Below are 17841 nucleotides of genomic sequence, written 5' to 3'. Positions count from 1 at the left end.
ACTGGCTCCTGATCTTCCTGAAGGAGAGGACAGAAATAGGGTGCATGAAAAGAGAGGAAAAGGAAAAGCTGATGTTCCTCTTCTTCCCCTTAAATGCCTCTGAGTGAGGGACGAGCCCAGGATGAATTCAAAGTAAAGGAAGGAAGTCCAAAGCAGAAATTATTCTGAGCATCGATGGGAATGGCAACAGGGTGTCTGATAGTAATCTGGCAGCCTACGTGAGATGGCTGGGTTTGCCTTCTGCAGCTCCCACAGCCCCCCGTGTTACACATTGTATGCCACCTACTTGCTTGGGATACCACCCGTGCTCTGAGCTCCTACATGAAATGGTCATGCAAAGCCAGCTGTGGGTCCGACACTGAGAACAGAGTTGAAAATGATGCAGGCTCATTGCAGCTCCCAAAGTTAGGATGTGGCTAGATTTTGTAAGGGAACCTCTTGAGGCAGCTAATAGGAAGAAGCTTTGTCTGCCTGAGCAGGAGGGAATCATGGTGGCTGTGTCATGCTGGACTGTGTAGCTCTGATTTACCTGGAGAGGCCTGCTGACAGCTGTCTATCCTACTCAGTCCCACAGTGGGATCAGGGCCAGGGAAATGATTAAAAGAAGTGAACTTGGGTATCTGGGCCTCTGGTCAGCAGGTGTGTGTGATATAGCATAAATGTATTTCATATTTCCTTCAGTCATTTTCATTATGATGTGACTTAGTTCCCATAGTCTTATGGGAATAATTTTATCCTAGGTAAGGATATATTTTTTCATCTTTTTATGGCATTAAGTATGTTTTGTTTAGGGGTGTATGTGTGTGCATATGTGAATTTTTCAGTGGTTGGCTTATAACATTAACCTTCCCAGAAGCTTCCCAATCTTGTGTTTGATTGCAAGTACTTAAAAAAATGGAATAAAAGGAGGTCATTTTCCTTCACTTGGATATTTTTCTACAAAATACAGCTGCGGATCACCCTAAGCAGCAATGTTCTTGTGGTATTTTCTCTAGTTGTTCGTTAGGAAATGCTCTTTTCTCGTGTTTCCATCCATTACCAGCCACTTACCCAGCATCCGGAGCTGGGTCAGTGATACAAGGTTGTTCTGGTTTCCCAGTGCCAAGGGAGAGGAAGCCACCCCAAACCTTGACCCGCTTCCCTGTATATTCACCCCTTCAAATTCCTGCAGCAATGGTTTCATTTCCTGACCAGCCCAGTAACACCAAGAACTGAAGAGTGAGTGTTTAACTGTCTTTTGTTTCAGCCTATGTTTTGTTTATTTTATTTTCTTCTTTTTTGGTTACGTTCTGCAGGGGTAGCAAGGGCATATTGAAGTGGCAACTCAACAGCTACTCTGAAAGGTTAAAAATGGCTACTTCGGAGTTGCAAAGTCAATGAGAGTTTCAGCTCCAACTCTGGTGCTATTTAATCGGTGAAACTTTCTGCTGAAGAACATAATATTCTGTTCTGTTGGACCACATTTACTTAACATGATCAAAGGGAGGAAATACTTGTTCTCTTCAGGGTAACGGAGTTAAAAAAACACATATTTTGATTTGCCTGTGTTCATATGTGATTCAATCTTGAGGGCAGATTTTAATCTAGTCTAAACGTGTGTAACTCCATAAACTTCACTGAAGTTGTGCTGATTTATAGCAGCCAAAAATCTGGCTTTTTGTGCTCACGTTGCACCAGCATTTGAATGATTGAGTATTATTTGCAGGAATATTAATGAAAGACAAAATATATACTTTGTATATTCGTTTGTATTATTTGAGATGTATGCCATGGTAGTTTGATTACTTAAGCCTTGTAATCAGATACTATGATGGTCACAAGATAGCATTATGTTAAAAAATACAGTCTTCCAAGTAGAATTTGTCAATTTTTTTTCAAGAAAGCTGACATGTCTTCTTCAATGAAAAATGTTTTTCATCAAATCAGTGGTGAAAAAACAAAAACCCAAACGAAAAATAATTCAACATGTGGGTTGTTACTTTTCCATGGAAAATTAAAAAGGCAAAAAAGAAAAAAGTGTGCTGAAGCAAAAAATATTTCCTGACCAGTCCTACTTAGAAATTATTTTTCTTAATGTGTCAGTGCCATTCCTCCTTTGCAGGAATACTTGAATAGCTGCTAGCTTTGTAATGCAGTTTTTATGCAGGTTCTAGTAATGATGCCACGTGATCCGTGGCACTGGCCTATACACCCTGGACATTAAATTCAAACGCTGGACATTCACAAAGATCCCTTTGTTAGCTGTCCAGAAGAAATTCACAAAGGAAATCCAAGTGTAATTAGGATTAACAAATAGTCTGCAGAAATCGGTGACGTTTGAGCCAGCCCGCCCCTCTGGCCTGTTCACTCCCTCAGGTCTTGCTGTCTGCAGCATTAGAGACCCTAAACCTTTTCAGTTTTGAAGCAGTCAGGCCAGAATTACTGTCCTTGTGTTTACATCCCTCTGGGCACTTAGCAGAGACAATCTGCTTTTGTCAGGTGTTGTATTTATTTTGTGTTTCGTAGCATTTTACGTATCAGTACAAGAATCCCTTTTACTTCAAGTTTCGAGAAGCTTTAACCATAATTAGTTTCTATCAAACCCCGCTACTTGGAGTATGTTTTCTTAGTGTCTGCATGCTTCTGGTGTTAATGTCCATGTTTGTGTAAAATAACAGACATTCCCTCTAATTTCACTTTTGCTTCTTCAGATCGGCACTTTTACAGACATTTCAGTCTTTTCATCTGAAGTTCTTAATCTTTTTTCTAGAAAGTACGTGCATTTGTCTATGGTATAATTCTCTTTGGATGTTTCAATGGTTAGGATTATTGTTTTTTTTTCTCTGACAGGAGCATTCATGTTTGTAGAGATGAAGTTCAGATTTACGTAATTAACAAACCTTCTGTGAATTACTCAGTTACCTAGTTGGTTAGAAAGTTTGAGGAAAGTATTATGGGCATGTTTGACCACAGTTATTAGCTGGTCACCAGGACAGGCAATTGAGTAGGCTGAGGAGTTGCACGTGGTGGGGTTTTCTTGGATAGATCGTTAGTGGGAATTAATTTGAAACCTCTGTCCAAAAGAAGTAGTTTCAGTGCTTATCTCAAAGCCCACCTGACAAGGATCCTGAGTGCACATGGACATGTGTAAATACTCATTGCAGAGCTAGTGGACTACTTTCCTTAGTTTGGGTGCAACCTATTAGTGTCTCAATAATCCAAGCCACTAATCTGGGACAAATAATCCCAAGTAATGTAGTTTGAGAGCTCATTGCTGCTAAATCTACAGGTGTGTGAAGTTGAGGAAAAAGGAAGATTTATGCTGTATCTTGCTGAATCCTAGCACACCTGTGGCACAATGACTGATGTTTTTAAGTTTGAAGATAATAGGGAAGATCAGTCCGGTCACACAGGATTGTGTTCATCCTTGTTCACTGTGATCTCTTCTGTGCACTTGTAATAAATGGTGTAAATATTCTTCTAAATGTTTTGAGTATGATAGTTGTTAAATGTATCTAACTCCTGTTTAGCATTATATTTGTGTACATCTGTGGAAGAATAAGTGACTCTACTTAAAATGCATTTGGGCATGTAGTTTAAAAATTTGGAGCACAAATTTTACAATTCACTTCAGCTGTTGTTCTGTCCACAACCCTTTTTCTGTTCAGCAGACATTAGCAGGATAAAATTTTCCTTAAGCTCCTGCAGAAATCCTGAGGCACCAAAATTAAAAGGCCAGTCGTCCTAGGCTCCGTGTTTAATGAACGGAGAGGTTGGTTCCGATGACCCAATTTAGATTCAAGTTTTGCATTAAGGTGCTTACCTGCTTATGCAGTCAGAGAGCAGAAAGAATGCCACGTACTTGCCACGTGCAGTCGCCTCCTGCCAGAATAAGTGGCAGGAACTGAACACTTGCAGACAGCTCTTCATCACTAGTTGGTAGAAATAGCCAGCTTTAAAACTTGGTTTAATATTTGTTATGAATTATCCACTCAGGACTAGAAAATGAATTCTTAGTCTACCTAGTCATAGCCATTTGAATGTGTATTTCCAAAGAATAGTTTCAGATTCAGAGAAAAGAAAGCTTTTTACTTGATTCTTGAACTTGATGAATGGGATTTTAACAGTACTGTGTACTAGTTTACCTCTGGCCTTTATATAATGAGATGAATTCTTTGCTCCAGTGATGTCAGTGTCTGTCTAGCTTAAGTGGGATCAAGATTTTACCCACAGTGTTTTCAGAGATAACAAGTTATATCAAAATTACATACGCTTTGCAAATTCTAGCCTAGACTCCTACCAAGCTACATTTGTTGTAGTTCACAGGGATTTCTGGGGATCTCTTTTCTGGCAAGCTGTTTTGACTCAAACGCTTTAGACAGCAGCCTAGCAATATTACCCTCTGTCTTGCCCATCTTCCTTATTGGATTAGCTTTATTGATTTCAAACCTTTGATCCTTAATATCCCATTAGCTAATATAGTGATCTAGCTACATAACAGTATCTAAAGAGCGGCAGCTTGTAAATGAAGTACGTCATAGATCTTATACAGTGTTGTGTATCATTACTTCATCTGAAATGACATTGAATTTTGCATATCGGGCTCTGTCTTGTTATTGACTAGTCTTACACATTTTTTTGAAAGCAACCATAGCCAGAAGTTACACCCTGAAATAATCCTGCTGTGTGTCATTGCTTATTTTTGGCCAAATTATCCCTGGTTTAACTCCAATAAGGTCAACAGAATGAGTGACTTTTATCCCAGTAAGTGAAAAGAAGATTAATTTACCCTGTGATGGAGCAGCAGAAAGAAGAAACATGGTTACCTTTTCCGTAGGAATTTATCAGCCATTGCTCACCAGCCTCACTGGACTTCTGTGTGTACTGACTCACCACTGCTTAGGCTGAATAAGAAACTAAGAGTGTGAACACACACTATTCTCACTTATATGCCTGCTGTTGCGAGTCTGGCATCCACACGGTTCCTCCAGTTTCTCTGTTTCCAATTTGGATTCAACTCCATAAAGATAAAGCAATAACCTGATTTCAAGTAGTATAAACTGTACAAAATTAAATCTTTGACATGGACTTTGAATACTGATATCCTGGTTTGCTATCTCACGTGGAAGGTGAAGGAAAGTGAAAGGAGGAAACATATTTATTTGAAATGAGATCTGCCCTTATGCCAACCCCTTACCCCCCACAAACATAGAACAACTAATTTCCAGGCCAGGAGTGCCTAATGTTACTCCAGCCTTTTTGGCCCTGGGGAAGAAAGTGCGTGTGTGGTGGTGGAAGGGGGGAAGGCTTTCATTTGCTGACCTGCGAGAGCTGGATTCAAGAGCTTGTATTCAATATTGCCTTTGGTAATACGTAGCTTCTCCTACATGTTTAGTCTCTGCCACTGGCTATCAGATCTCCCCCAAAAGGCTGTGTCAAGATGTCAAGTCTAACAAGTGGAAATCACAATAGTCAGCTTTACCTCTTTTGTTTTTACTTATATACTTGTAGAAACTGGCAGTTCCTGCAAGCACTTCTGTACGGGGAAAATGTGCTTGTGATGCAGATTGCTTTGATTCTCTGAAGGGTTTCACAGACTCTGAGTCTGTCCCTGCAGGGAATTCTACTTTTCAACTCTCTCTGCTGTGTGCGCAGCTTTCTTCTGATCTGGGTTGTTTTTTTAATTAAGATCTTTGTGTAGAGTATCACAGTTGAGCAGATACCTGCTAGTTTACAAGAACTCAGCGTAGAGGAAATCTAGCTCTTCAGGAAGAGGAATAAAAATATTTGTAAGAAGACATGGACATTAGGAAATGAAAGATAAGAGAAGGCTAGATGGATCAATAAGAAACTGTATGATAAATTATTTACTGTAAGATTTCTGGAGTGTGAATGAGAATTGATGTCTATAGATCCCCTGTGGCACTTCTGTATAGCAAGCTTAAATTCTGTTAAACCTGACCTATTTCAACAGGTTGAATTTAACATTTTGCTGGATGAAAAGGAAGCGTAAAATCGACAGAATATGTTTTGTTTGTGAAAGACCTTGGGTTTGTGTTTTAAGTACACTTGAGGTGAAGTATGTTGAATAAGTATGGACTATTTAGGGGCAGAATCGCTGAGGATTTTATTAAACAAAACAGCAAGAAGCTTTGTCATTCCAAGCTGGAAATGATGCCTAGCTGAGCCAGTAAAACACACATCAAAGGTGTACATATGGGTTACATTTTAATATTCTTTCAATATTATTATAAAGACCTGTTACTAATTTTAAACTGCATTGGTAAAAACTAATTTTTTTCTTTTTTGTCTTTTCTTCTATATTGCTAAATGATGTAAATCACTAATGTCAATTTTATGCTGATTTATGCCAGCTGAGGATCTGGCCGTGAGAGACATTTCCCCTCTGTATAATCACCCCAAATAGGGAAGGAAAAAGAGCAGGAAGGAATGGTGTCATCTGGATATGTGAATATTTTGGCTGTGATACAACCCTGGAATAGGCTCTGATACAAAGATGGAAATATGGGGATTATCGTAGAAACTCTTGAGATAATCCTATAAATAGCAGAGGAAATTCTGGCTAGAAGTTGTCTATTGAAACCATTTTGGAATGAGACGGCTGTCAGGAAGAGAATTTAAAACCAGAAACGACAAGGCAGATCCTCACCTGGTGTAAATCAGCATAACTACATTAATTTCAGGGGCATTGACTTGAAAGAACTGTGATGATCTCCACCAGCTGAGGATCTACAACCATAGGTACTGGGTGCCAAATGCTCTCACTCACACCAGTGTAAATCTGGAGTACCTCAACCGACTTGGTGGCGTTATTTTGGATTAATGCTACTGTAAATGAGTGTAGGACACAGTGGTTTGTGTTTGGAGAGTGAAGACAATTGATTCATAGGATGTGAAATGTGTGTTTTTAGATCAAGGAATACATTTACTTGAGAGATTGTTTTAGTCTGGTATTGCAGATGTAGGCTATTTAACAACCAGGAACTTCCTCGTTCACCCTGCTGTTACAGAAAGGTGTTGACTCCGTACAAGCATTCATGATGGTCTTGGCCCCATAGCTAGCACATCAATAAATAAGCTAATAAATTCTCCAGAAGGGTAGTGAAGAGCAACATGTCACTATATATGTTCCCTGCATTGCACTAATAATGACAACAGTACACGGCCACTGCAGTTGACCGAGTTACTTCAGTGTTACACCAGCATCACTAAGGGAAGAATTTGGCCCTGCGGTATAAAGGAAATAGGGGAGTCAGAAACGGGACTCTCTTAAGTATGTGTGTTCACAAGTATGTGGTAAGGTCAGTCCAAATTCTACACATGTGAACATGTTAACGTGAGGGGAAGCCTTGGCTCTTCATTCAAAGCCATTGCTAAAGGACCAAGATTTTTAAATTATGCTTTCATTTATGAGAATACATTCATAAACACATCTAAGGGCCTCTATTTCTCAATATCTTATGGTAATATTACATCTACTACCTACTATCTGTTAGCATGTAGGGGCTAGATCAGGCGCTGGAAAATGTTATCTGTAAAATACTTCAAAAAAGGCCACATAAACTAGGTGCTGTGTGGCTGCTTTCCCATTGTCTACAGCCAGGGGCTGTATGCGTAGCAGGGAAGGACTTTGTTCAGCTGTGATTGCCCTGGCAGAAGCAGAAGAATGCATGGCCATGCATTTCTAGTCGGCAATTCCTAATGGATCTATTATTAACATCACCGCATTAATATCTCCTGTGAGATCGCAAACATGAAGCAGTTTTCAAACCATGGCTTGTTATACTGTGCCTTCAACTGTCCTACGGTGCCTCTCTTTTTTAAGTGCCACATTTTTTAGCTGCTTACATATGATAACTGTGTTTCAAGGCTACAGTAGAGTTTACACCAGCTGCTTTCATCACTGTGCTCTAAATAGCATCTAAACCAAAGGGTCCTGGTCTGGATTACTGAGGCTATGTGGAAACATGAGAAGACCCAGAAAGATAAATATTTCATATTGTATCCAGAGCATTTCCTGTAATTGCTCTGTTTCCTGCTCTACTTCCTACAGAACTTCTCTACCCTCAGCTGTCCTTTGCCTCCCATTTATTGTATTAACCTTTACCCAGCATCCCTGAGCATCATCTGTTCCTGGTGACGTACTGAATCCTACATCCCACGGTGCCTACCCCTCGTTCTGTGAATGGCACTGATTTTGACAATGCTGTAGTCAGCTCAGCTGCTGTTTCTTACAGGCAGTATAAAATAGTAATAATAATAATAACAAAAATAATAATAAGTGGCTGCTCTGGATTTATTTCAGCTTGTTCTGTAGGAAGGGTTATATCCCAAAAGCATTATGTAAAAGTTGTGTTTCTGTAGCTGGATCTCTTTACCAAGTTTGATGAATCTGATGGTGAGAAGGGACGCGAGGTTGCCACTTCTGTTTCCTTCAGGCCTCTAAAACTGTTTTTAGAGTCTTCTACCTTTTTTACGTTTGTTTCTCAACTGCTGTTGACCTGAAAGGAACTATGGACTGGATCACTGGAGCCAGAGAAATGATCTTTATCAGCAGAACCACTGAAGTAGGGTTAACGTTATCAGCATTATTTACCATTGAAGCAACTGTACCTTTTGATAACTCTTAATCCTGACAAGGCATTGGCTGGGTTTTTGGTACAGGACTGCATGTACAAGTGTTACACATATGCACACAGACACACCTTCAACGTTTCCATGGTTTGGAATTAAAATTCCCAATATATTTATGAGAAAAGTAATCCAGTAAGGAGGATGTGGAGGAGGATGAAGGGCGATGATCTGGTGAAAAGGGCCTTGTTCCGGGGCTGAGGAGAACTAGTTTATTTTCTAGCTCTGTCTTGGACATTTTCTTTGGCAGACTCGTTCGAGAGGGATTTAAAAAGAATGACTTGCTCACTGTTGTCTGCAGGAGGACAAGGATGCCCTTGATCTCTGCTGCTTTTTTTGTGTGTGTGTTGTGGGGGACTGGGCCCTGCAGTCACTCTGTTGGGTGTCTCCAGGCAAGCCTTTCTCGGTCCAAGTGAGAAGCTCTGCTCTTGCTGGAAGTCAGTGGGAACAAACCGTTTAACTTCTGGTTTTGCCTTTGAAAATATCTCCTTCCTATTTTCCTATGTTGTCCAACTGCAAAACTAAGATTTCCTGCAGTGATCCAGTTTGGGTTTAAATGTTGAGATACAGTAGCCAGAGAGCTATATAAACAGAAAGTATAGTGATGTTCCCTGTTTATATATATTTTTTTTCAAATTGTGTTTCTTTGTAGTGGTGTTGCTGCTGTCCTTGGTTGCTAGTTGGGTTTGACCTTTTCCTCAATTCTGGGTGGGATTTATTGCTCCAGCTTAAGCTATTTAAAAGTTGTCTAAGCAACTTGTTTTGCCTCTCTCAGGTCAGTGCAAAGAAAAAAGGCATCTCCAAAAAATGGATTCATCCCATCCAAAGATAAGTATCTAGGATATGAAGGTTGTGGGAGGAGTTTTTATGGAAGACAATTTTTTTTTTTTTTTTAATCGGGGGTTAGGCGTAGGAAGAAAATGAGTGTCTTACACATCTGGAGTACAAAACTTACTGTTCCTTAAAATTGGCAAACCTCCCCTTAGCATCACGTCAGTCCTTCTGCAAGCACAGGAAAACGTTTGCCACAGAAGATCTGATTTTAAACCAAAGCAACAGTGATACTAGAATTTATACAGGGTTTTTATTCAATCTGATTCTATCCATGTAATCTCAATTAAATTTTACAAGTGTTTTAGTATCAAAATATAGCTATGTTTAATTTTTCCCCCTACAAATAGACAAATATCTGAATAACCGATATAAATAATAAATTAGCATGGTAGGGTGATTTCATTTTAGTTTTAAATGCAAAGGAGCTCTTTAGGGTTTTTGAAAAGGCAATGACTACATTTTCATATCACTGCCTACAACAGACATGTAGTTTTATATCTCAGTTGATTGAGGTGCAGTTAAAAAAACCCAAACATCCCAGATGTATGCATAGATATGTGCAGTTCTCATTTAAAACATCATCACTATCTCTCAATACTGGAGATTTTCTTAAAAAAAATGCCTATTTGTAAGTGCTTTCAGCGTCTGAGTTGTGCTCTCAGAAGAGTTTAATGAGTGCTTCTTACTGTGATTGTTTGCATGCTTGCATTTCTTGTTTCCATTGTGCATAACTCAATTTATGTTTGTGTCTATGGGCTGGAAGGTATCTGACTGCAGGGAGTTCAGGTGGGGTCTAAGCAAGAGCAGTCTGTGGGTGAAAGAAATAAGTAAAGGTAAACTTAAATGGTATGGATAAAATGATGAAATACAGAATCATAACATGTAGGGACTCATAAACTAAAACCTTTTTTCAGATTCTCCTTCTCTTTTCTTTCCCGTGTAAATTTTCAAAACACCTCCACTATCTCTCCAGGGTCTTTTCATGTCGTACCACAGATGAAAACTTCTGCTCCTCTTCTGAGCAAAAACTGCTCTGATGTTTGTAAAGTCTAGCACTGTGAAGCACAGGCTACTGCAAGCAATAAATAATAGGGGTGCTAACATGTTTGTAGGAAAGAAGTAAAACCTTACCCATTTTGGGTTATGCCCTCAGTAAAGATAAACGATGATACTATTTGCTAAAGCAAATTTTTAATCATGGAGATCTTGGTACAATGGGGTCACAAATGAAATAAGATTAGTGATTTATTTATAGATATCTCACAGAAACCACTTCATCAGCTGCTCCGGGGTCTACATGGCAGCAATTTTCCATGGAAACATCACACAAGAAGTTGTGGACAGTAACTGGAAGGGAGGCGGTAGGCAAGAAGCCCTACAAGATTAGGAGCCTGGGCAAGGCTGGACAAAGCTCTGTTGCTCAGGAGAGAGTGAGAAAGAGAAAAGCAGAGTAATTATAGGCATAATGATTAGTTCTGCAAAGCGGCGATGCAACAAATATTTATCATTTTCGAGTGATGGTGAGGTCTTTCACCTTAGGCTTTATCCTGAAGGTGAACTCTTAACAGCTGTAGCATGATGGTGCCAGGTGCTCTTTGGATCTGTAGATATTGATTACCTTTCGTGCAGCAAATTACCATTACGAGTCCAGAAGAATATGTCTGCTGTTTTTTTCATGGCTTCCAGAGAGTTTCTGAGCTGCTCCGACTGGGGAAGCCCTACACACACCCAGATGTAGAGCTTTAGATACAAGGGAAAACTGTCATCTCTGTTGGGAAGATACCTAGTAAGATTTGGAGTCACAATTTTGTCTTTAAGCATTCAGCTTCTACCTAAATCTTTTACTGGATTTTGCTCTTACATAGTCATAGCACACTGACTTCATTTAGAAAACTTGTCTATGTGATGATTGCCAGTTCTTGTGAAAGGCAGGGAGTAAAATTCTGGGTTAGCATTAAAAAACCTGTGTGGTATGACTTCAGTCACTTCTCCTACCCTGGAACAGAAATAGTCTCACTGAATTTTGGCTGTTTAATGTGGTGTGGCTGATCTAGCTGTACAGTCTCCACCTTTGCTCAGTGGTAAGAAACATCTGTAGGGTAATATAGGTCACCTATAGTAGACAGGCTGACCCTCTGGCAGAGCCTGCCTCCCTCTGTTCACTGGAGAAGGTGCTCAGGCAGTTACCCACATCTCAGGGTGGAAGATAGGATCCACTGCAACTACTACCAGCTACTGAGGAGTTTGGTTCTGGTTGAGGCTGGCTATGAAAGTGCCTGCTGTAGCCAACACAGAGAGAAATGCTGACAGGGAACATTTCAATACATCCTAAAATCAGATTATGGGAGGGGTGGAACGAAACATATCCTGGAGGAAAACAGAGTAAAATTTGAATGTGCTGTGTCCTGCATTACAATTTACAAACAACAGCTGGGCAGGAATCAGGTCTCACATGTAAATGTGGGAGAGGGTCAGACTGAATTGAGTTTGACTGGCAGATGTGTGTCTGGGCACCGGCATTGGCAAAACAGTCATGAAGAATATCAGGAGCGTTTGATTAGAAAGGGACTGCTTGAAAATGTCGGATTACCAGATCTGAAGGCCAGACCTTTAAGGTCATCTAGGTTGTCTTCTTACATGAAAAGAATGTCCTAATTATTTTTACTTCAAGCCCGAGAATGTTAAATGTAAGCTCTAATGCAAAAAACCAATAGGTAATCTGTCACACATACCTTGGTGAAATAGCCATGCAGTTTAAAAGGCTTAAAATAAACACGTATAAAAGCATACTGGTTTTTTTTCTTCATAAAGATGTTTCAATTTTGTGCTCAGAGAAGCTTTTTACTGTAAGAATACAGTTTCTGATCTGGTCTTGCTTATATAGATTTTGTGGGAAACATGTACTGGCCCTCTTCTCTGCAGAGCCAGCCTGTCCTCAGCCTGTACTGTGTCCAGGGGCTCTTCTTTCCTGGGGCAGGACTTTGCATTTGTCCTTGCTGAATTTCACAAAGTCCCTGTCTGCCCTTTCCTCCAGCCCGTCCAGGTCCCTTTGGATAGCAGCCCCAGCCTGGGGGTGTATCAACAGATCCCCCAGTTTGGTGTCATTGCAGACTTGCTGAGAGTGCTCTCCATCATCTCCTCCTGGTCACTGATAAGGGTGTAAAACAGCACGGGTCCCAGGATAGATGCCGGTGCTACCCGGTTGTCACTGGCCTCAGGGTGGAGTATGACCGAATAACCACTTCCTTCTGAGCATGGTCATCGAGCCAGTGTTTTACCCATCTAGTTGTCCTTGTAGTTGAAATTCAATTTCTGGAATGCAGCATATGATTAGTTATGTCATGTAAAAAGTGAACAGGGAAACAGTTAAAATGTAATAAAAGGGAAGAATAGCTTTTTGTGTCCTTTTTTTTCGGAAGGCTGTGCAGTTTCTCTGTTGCATTTAAACATTTTTCTTTCGTTTTTCCCGAACAGAGGGAAAGAAATATATTTCCAGTGTATTATACAAAAGAGTATAATACTCATCAGCTGCTAAAGAAAAACACTTGTGATACAGGCAACATGTATAATATTTAAAATTGCTGTCACTGATAATCTTGCTTTATGTCATTCAAAGCTTTTAAAGCTGCTCTCCGAGTAGGGATCAAATGCGTAAATGATATTCATGTTACAGTCAGTCTATAACTCTGATTGTCACTGTGATTTGCAAAGAGAAAAGTATAGGCATTCACAGCAACCTAAATAGAATTTTCTTTTTCTCTTTGTTATAATCAGATGCTCACCTTTAGATTCAAAAAATCTAATAATGACTAATGGGCAATGATCTTCTGGATTAGCAGCAGAGCATTCAATATCTCTTTGAGCAGCGATTACCATCTTTTTGGGGGGGATATCAATTTAAAGGTCAAGTGCTCTCATAAAAAAGGTGATTATCCAGTATTTCATATGTTGAACAAAAGCTTAGCAGGATTCATTGTGTGTCAGTTTCTTTTGTATATAGCATATATGCAGTGAAATGGATCGCTTAATTATCTAACTACCTGTCTTCGGGGAAGGTATGTGACCATGAATAGAAGCTGTCAAATAGGTACTTTGCTTTGCTTGTGATATTTAATCAATTACTGTAATGATTGCAGGTTATAAGTTGGCTTTTTAAAAATAGGCAAAAATTTAAATTACTTTTGTGCCAGCAGCCAGGGATTTGGTTATAAATGGGTGCTTTTTTGGGAATGCAACGTGGAACAAAGATGAAAAGGAGAAAGGAACAAAATGGGGCCAAACTCATGGCTGATCCCTTTCTCTTTCCTTTCAATTCTTGTACTGTTCTTTTACAACCTAGAAAAGTATTCTGTTTCTCAGATGGATAAAAATGACTAGGGCTATATTTAGAACAAATCCAAGCAAGTGAACTTGAAGCTGGTTTTATCCATTCTTTTTTTTTAATTATTATTATTTTTTCTGGTGGATTTTTATTGGTTACTTTTCCAGTTTCATATAATTGGAGCTATCTTAAATATATTCAATCAAAATTTCTAGCAAAAACATCACATTTCTATTTTTTCCAACTCTTTCTTTTTCCTTCTTGTAAGGTAGCTTTCTTAGAGCTGAAGAAATTCTCATTTGTAAATATGGATTACTGCCTTAGTTTGTATGTTTGTTCTGTTTGTGGATTTTTTTTTGGATTGCATCCTTTTTTCTATTGACGAGCCTACCATTTGCCAAATAATTCATGTGTGTTTGATCTACTGCATTTCAAGAAACACTTCTGTTGGTGGTTTACTGCTAGGTATTTGTGGGGTTCTGTTGGTCACTTTACATGGCATTGTTACTTCTCCCTTCATAGGACAGAAACTTTTAAAATTTGATAGTAATAATAGGTGCCCAGCAAATATACTGGGAGTACTGGATCGTTAATAACCTTTGTTGTTCAAACAGAATTTTGTATATGCAAGAAAAAGGTCTTTGTATGAAGTACAGCTACTGCTTGGACTTCTGTACAGAGGTCAACACAGAAAAGTAAAAGGTATATACCTGAGTGACCACATGCTGGGGAGATTTTTATCAAATGCTTTTGATAAATCAAGTGGTTCTTGCCTTTTTTTTGAAGTAAAATGTCTCTAAAAATATAATTTCCAAATAAAAAATCCTATTACTGTTGTAGAGGGTATCTCATAAATACTTCAAACATCCCAAGTAGGCTGGGACTTGTAATGCCTTTCTCATTTCTACAGACTAACTGAGGATAACCTGGTTTATCTGCTGAGGGGGAGAGGAAGGAGACTGGGAGTTTTATTACATCGCAGATTAATATGGAAAAAAAAAAAAGAAAAAAACTCACGAGTTTTCATTAGTGTTATTGTATATTAGTCCCACTCCACACATGAAAGTTTTTCTTTAATTATATGAGAGGTGAGTACCAACACAGTTAAGATAATTCACTTGATGTACACTGCCAAAAACCTGTGTTTGGTTTTTGGTCCCTGCAGAGTGTTATTACCTAGTGCCTAGGTGAACATCCGCGTTTTAAACAATAGGCATTAGCTATTCTTGAGCTTTGTAGCTCTCTTTTTTTAAAGGGTTTTCTTTGTGGCTGCACACATGGTAAATCTTTAACTTCAAGTGTCCTTCTGTGGTGACCAACTAAAATATTAGCAAAATAAATGTTTTATGGGAAAACGTTGGCAGAAACCCCAGCAGAAACAGGTGGTATTGGATTATTTCAATATAATGTAATGATGCAGCCAGGTTTCCATCTGGACAGCATGTGGTTGTGTCTACTTAGAGAGTATCAAAGAGTGTGAGTATGCACCAGGGATAATGGTGGTGCACAAAAGTGTAGCTGGATGGCTACTTTACAAAATAATAGTCAGGGTTCTAGGTCCTCTGGGTTAAATACTTTTACTGTCAGAATCTGAATTTCTTCATAAAATATTAAAGATGAAGCAAACCTCTGACATGCAATACTGAGCCGTGTAATTATAAGGCCGTTCCTGGAAGCCAAGTATTGTTCACATTATAGCTAGGCGTTTATTATAAAAGAGTTCATTACCCTTGGAAGCTAAGACATATTTCAAAGAGAGTGCCCTGGAACAGAGGCACTTTCAGCAAGCTTTACTGTACAAGGAAAAAAGCCCCAAGCAAGCTGATCAGCATATAGTTAGGAAATGGGAGAGGAATTAGTGGATACATGACTGCTAAGAGATGAATCTATACATAGTGGACCAGATACTCATCTGGGGTAAATGGCTCCATCTTCATTGACTTTGGTATAGGCATGCTGAATTACACCAGGTAAGGCATTTTTAGCCTAATACCAGAGATGATTTTCCTTTTGGGTGGCAGATGCTCTCACAAACCACAGGGCACACTTTGCAAAGATGTGCCGCAGACCACCTTCACATCTGTGTGCTCTCTCTACAGGGAGGCAGGCTAAATCTGATTACATACACTGGCAAAGGCTTAACTGGGGACAGGATTTAGCCTGTTGCATTTAGGGGGAGATTTGGAAGATACCTTTGTAAAATATCTTTTTGTGGGCAAGGGTGAAAGAAGGGAGTTTGTGAAGGGTAAGAGAAGGAGGAGGAGAAGCAAACTCAAACTCCCTTGGGGCTGTCAGCGGAGGCAGAGTTGGCACAGAGCTGTTTCCATCACTTGGAAGCGTGGAGCAATGTATCAGCTCTATTCCATGGGAAACAGCACTGTTAATGAATACATAGGGCCTGATTCTTCACTGCCTTTTGTATTTTGTGTACGTTTTGACCTGGTTTACAGTATCAATCAGCTTGATAGCATTTGACACCCTGTGTCATTTGCTCAGCACAAGTGTAAATCATAGAAGCAGGGCTGAGGAAAATTAAGACCAGGTCTTAGGCTGCTGTGAATCACATAGCCTTGTGGTCTTCTCTGATGATCCAGTGATTTGCACCAGCTGAGGAACTGGCCCAGGCACTCTTTCTCTGCTGATATATCACTCCTATAGATGTATGTGTTAACAATCTCTATTTCTCTTTTTCCCTTGCTAATGGATGACCTGATTACACTGGAAACAGTTCTTTCTGCCAGGGTGAAGAACCACCCGAAAGTTTAGGGTGCTGGCCAGCAGCACTTGGCAGCTAGAGATCAACACGCTGTTGCCATTAATCAGTAGTACCACACAGAGGTGCCAAGAGCCGTGGAAAATATGAGATGACATCCAGCAACTGATGAATGTGATGATTAGAAGATCAGCAAAGTATTTAACAGTAATGCGTAGTGGACAGTTTTTGGAAGAAACAACCCTTTCCTTTCCATTCAGTTGATATTAAAAAAAAAAAAAATACACGCACCTGCCACTGGGGATAATACCTCTTTGTGCCACATATAGGTCCCTTCCCCCTCTCCTAAACAAATCTGGCCTCTGGATCTTGTTCATAATGCCTATATGGAGAGGAAATGTAATTAGAACAGGTACCAAGGGCCAGGCATCTCAGGCTTGATCCAGACCACTTAGGAAAATGAGGAACTTCCCCTACAAGTGACGTCCCATTTAAACTGATGTTACCTCACTTACACCAGTGCTGTAGCTTGCGGTCTCAAGTTGCACATGTGCTCAAGTGCTTTGCTGGATCAGGGTACTGGATGGTTTTCCTGGAGCTGCAATGACTTGAGGTAAGCCACATGATGGTCTAGCCTCAGTTTATTGTTCAGTCTGACCATGTTTACAGTGCCTCCTATGGGATCATGCGTTGGTGTACTGTATTTCATTTCCATTCACTTTGCCCTTTGAGATCCATGGATGAACAGCACTGTTCAAATTACTTTTTACAAGTGTTGGATTGTGGCCTTCCTTCAAGTGAAATCTTTTCAGCAAACTGGAAAGAATTGATGGATTACTAGTCTCCTCCAAATTCAGAGCTGTTGCTACTCAGGCCATGTGTTTGTGCAGCTTCTTGCCTTCCTTTCTGAAAATAAAACCATGCCTAGAGACAAGGCTAACTTGTTCTTTCCCTTGTCACAAGACTAGAGTTGCTTGGGCAGCAGGGAGTTTATCCAGAGCCAATTAAGAAGGGGAAAAAAGCAACAAAACAAGTTGCAAATGGTTCTTTTAAGTCTCCACAGAAGCGTCAAATGAATGACTTGTGACAGCAAACAGGCTGGAGGTACAGAGATTATGGATGTTGATGCACATGGCTGTTCATCTACATCCTGATTACGACACTGATTTAATCGGTCTGGTTCAAGGCTTCTTGGCTGCATGGTCTGATCTGAATTCTGTTGTCCCAAGGATGAGAACTAAAATGTCCCTGATCTGAGCATGCTAATGTAGGAGTGGGAAAAAATGGGGAGGAGGGTATGACCAGCCACCGGCCATACTTATAAATGCCCTGTCCATCTCCC

This window comes from Aptenodytes patagonicus, chromosome 3, assembly GCF_965638725.1.
Source record: "Aptenodytes patagonicus chromosome 3, bAptPat1.pri.cur, whole genome shotgun sequence".
Lineage (NCBI taxonomy): Eukaryota > Metazoa > Chordata > Aves > Sphenisciformes > Spheniscidae > Aptenodytes > Aptenodytes patagonicus.
The sequence above is the reverse complement of the archived record's forward strand: the minus strand, read 5'-3'. Positions refer to the sequence as shown.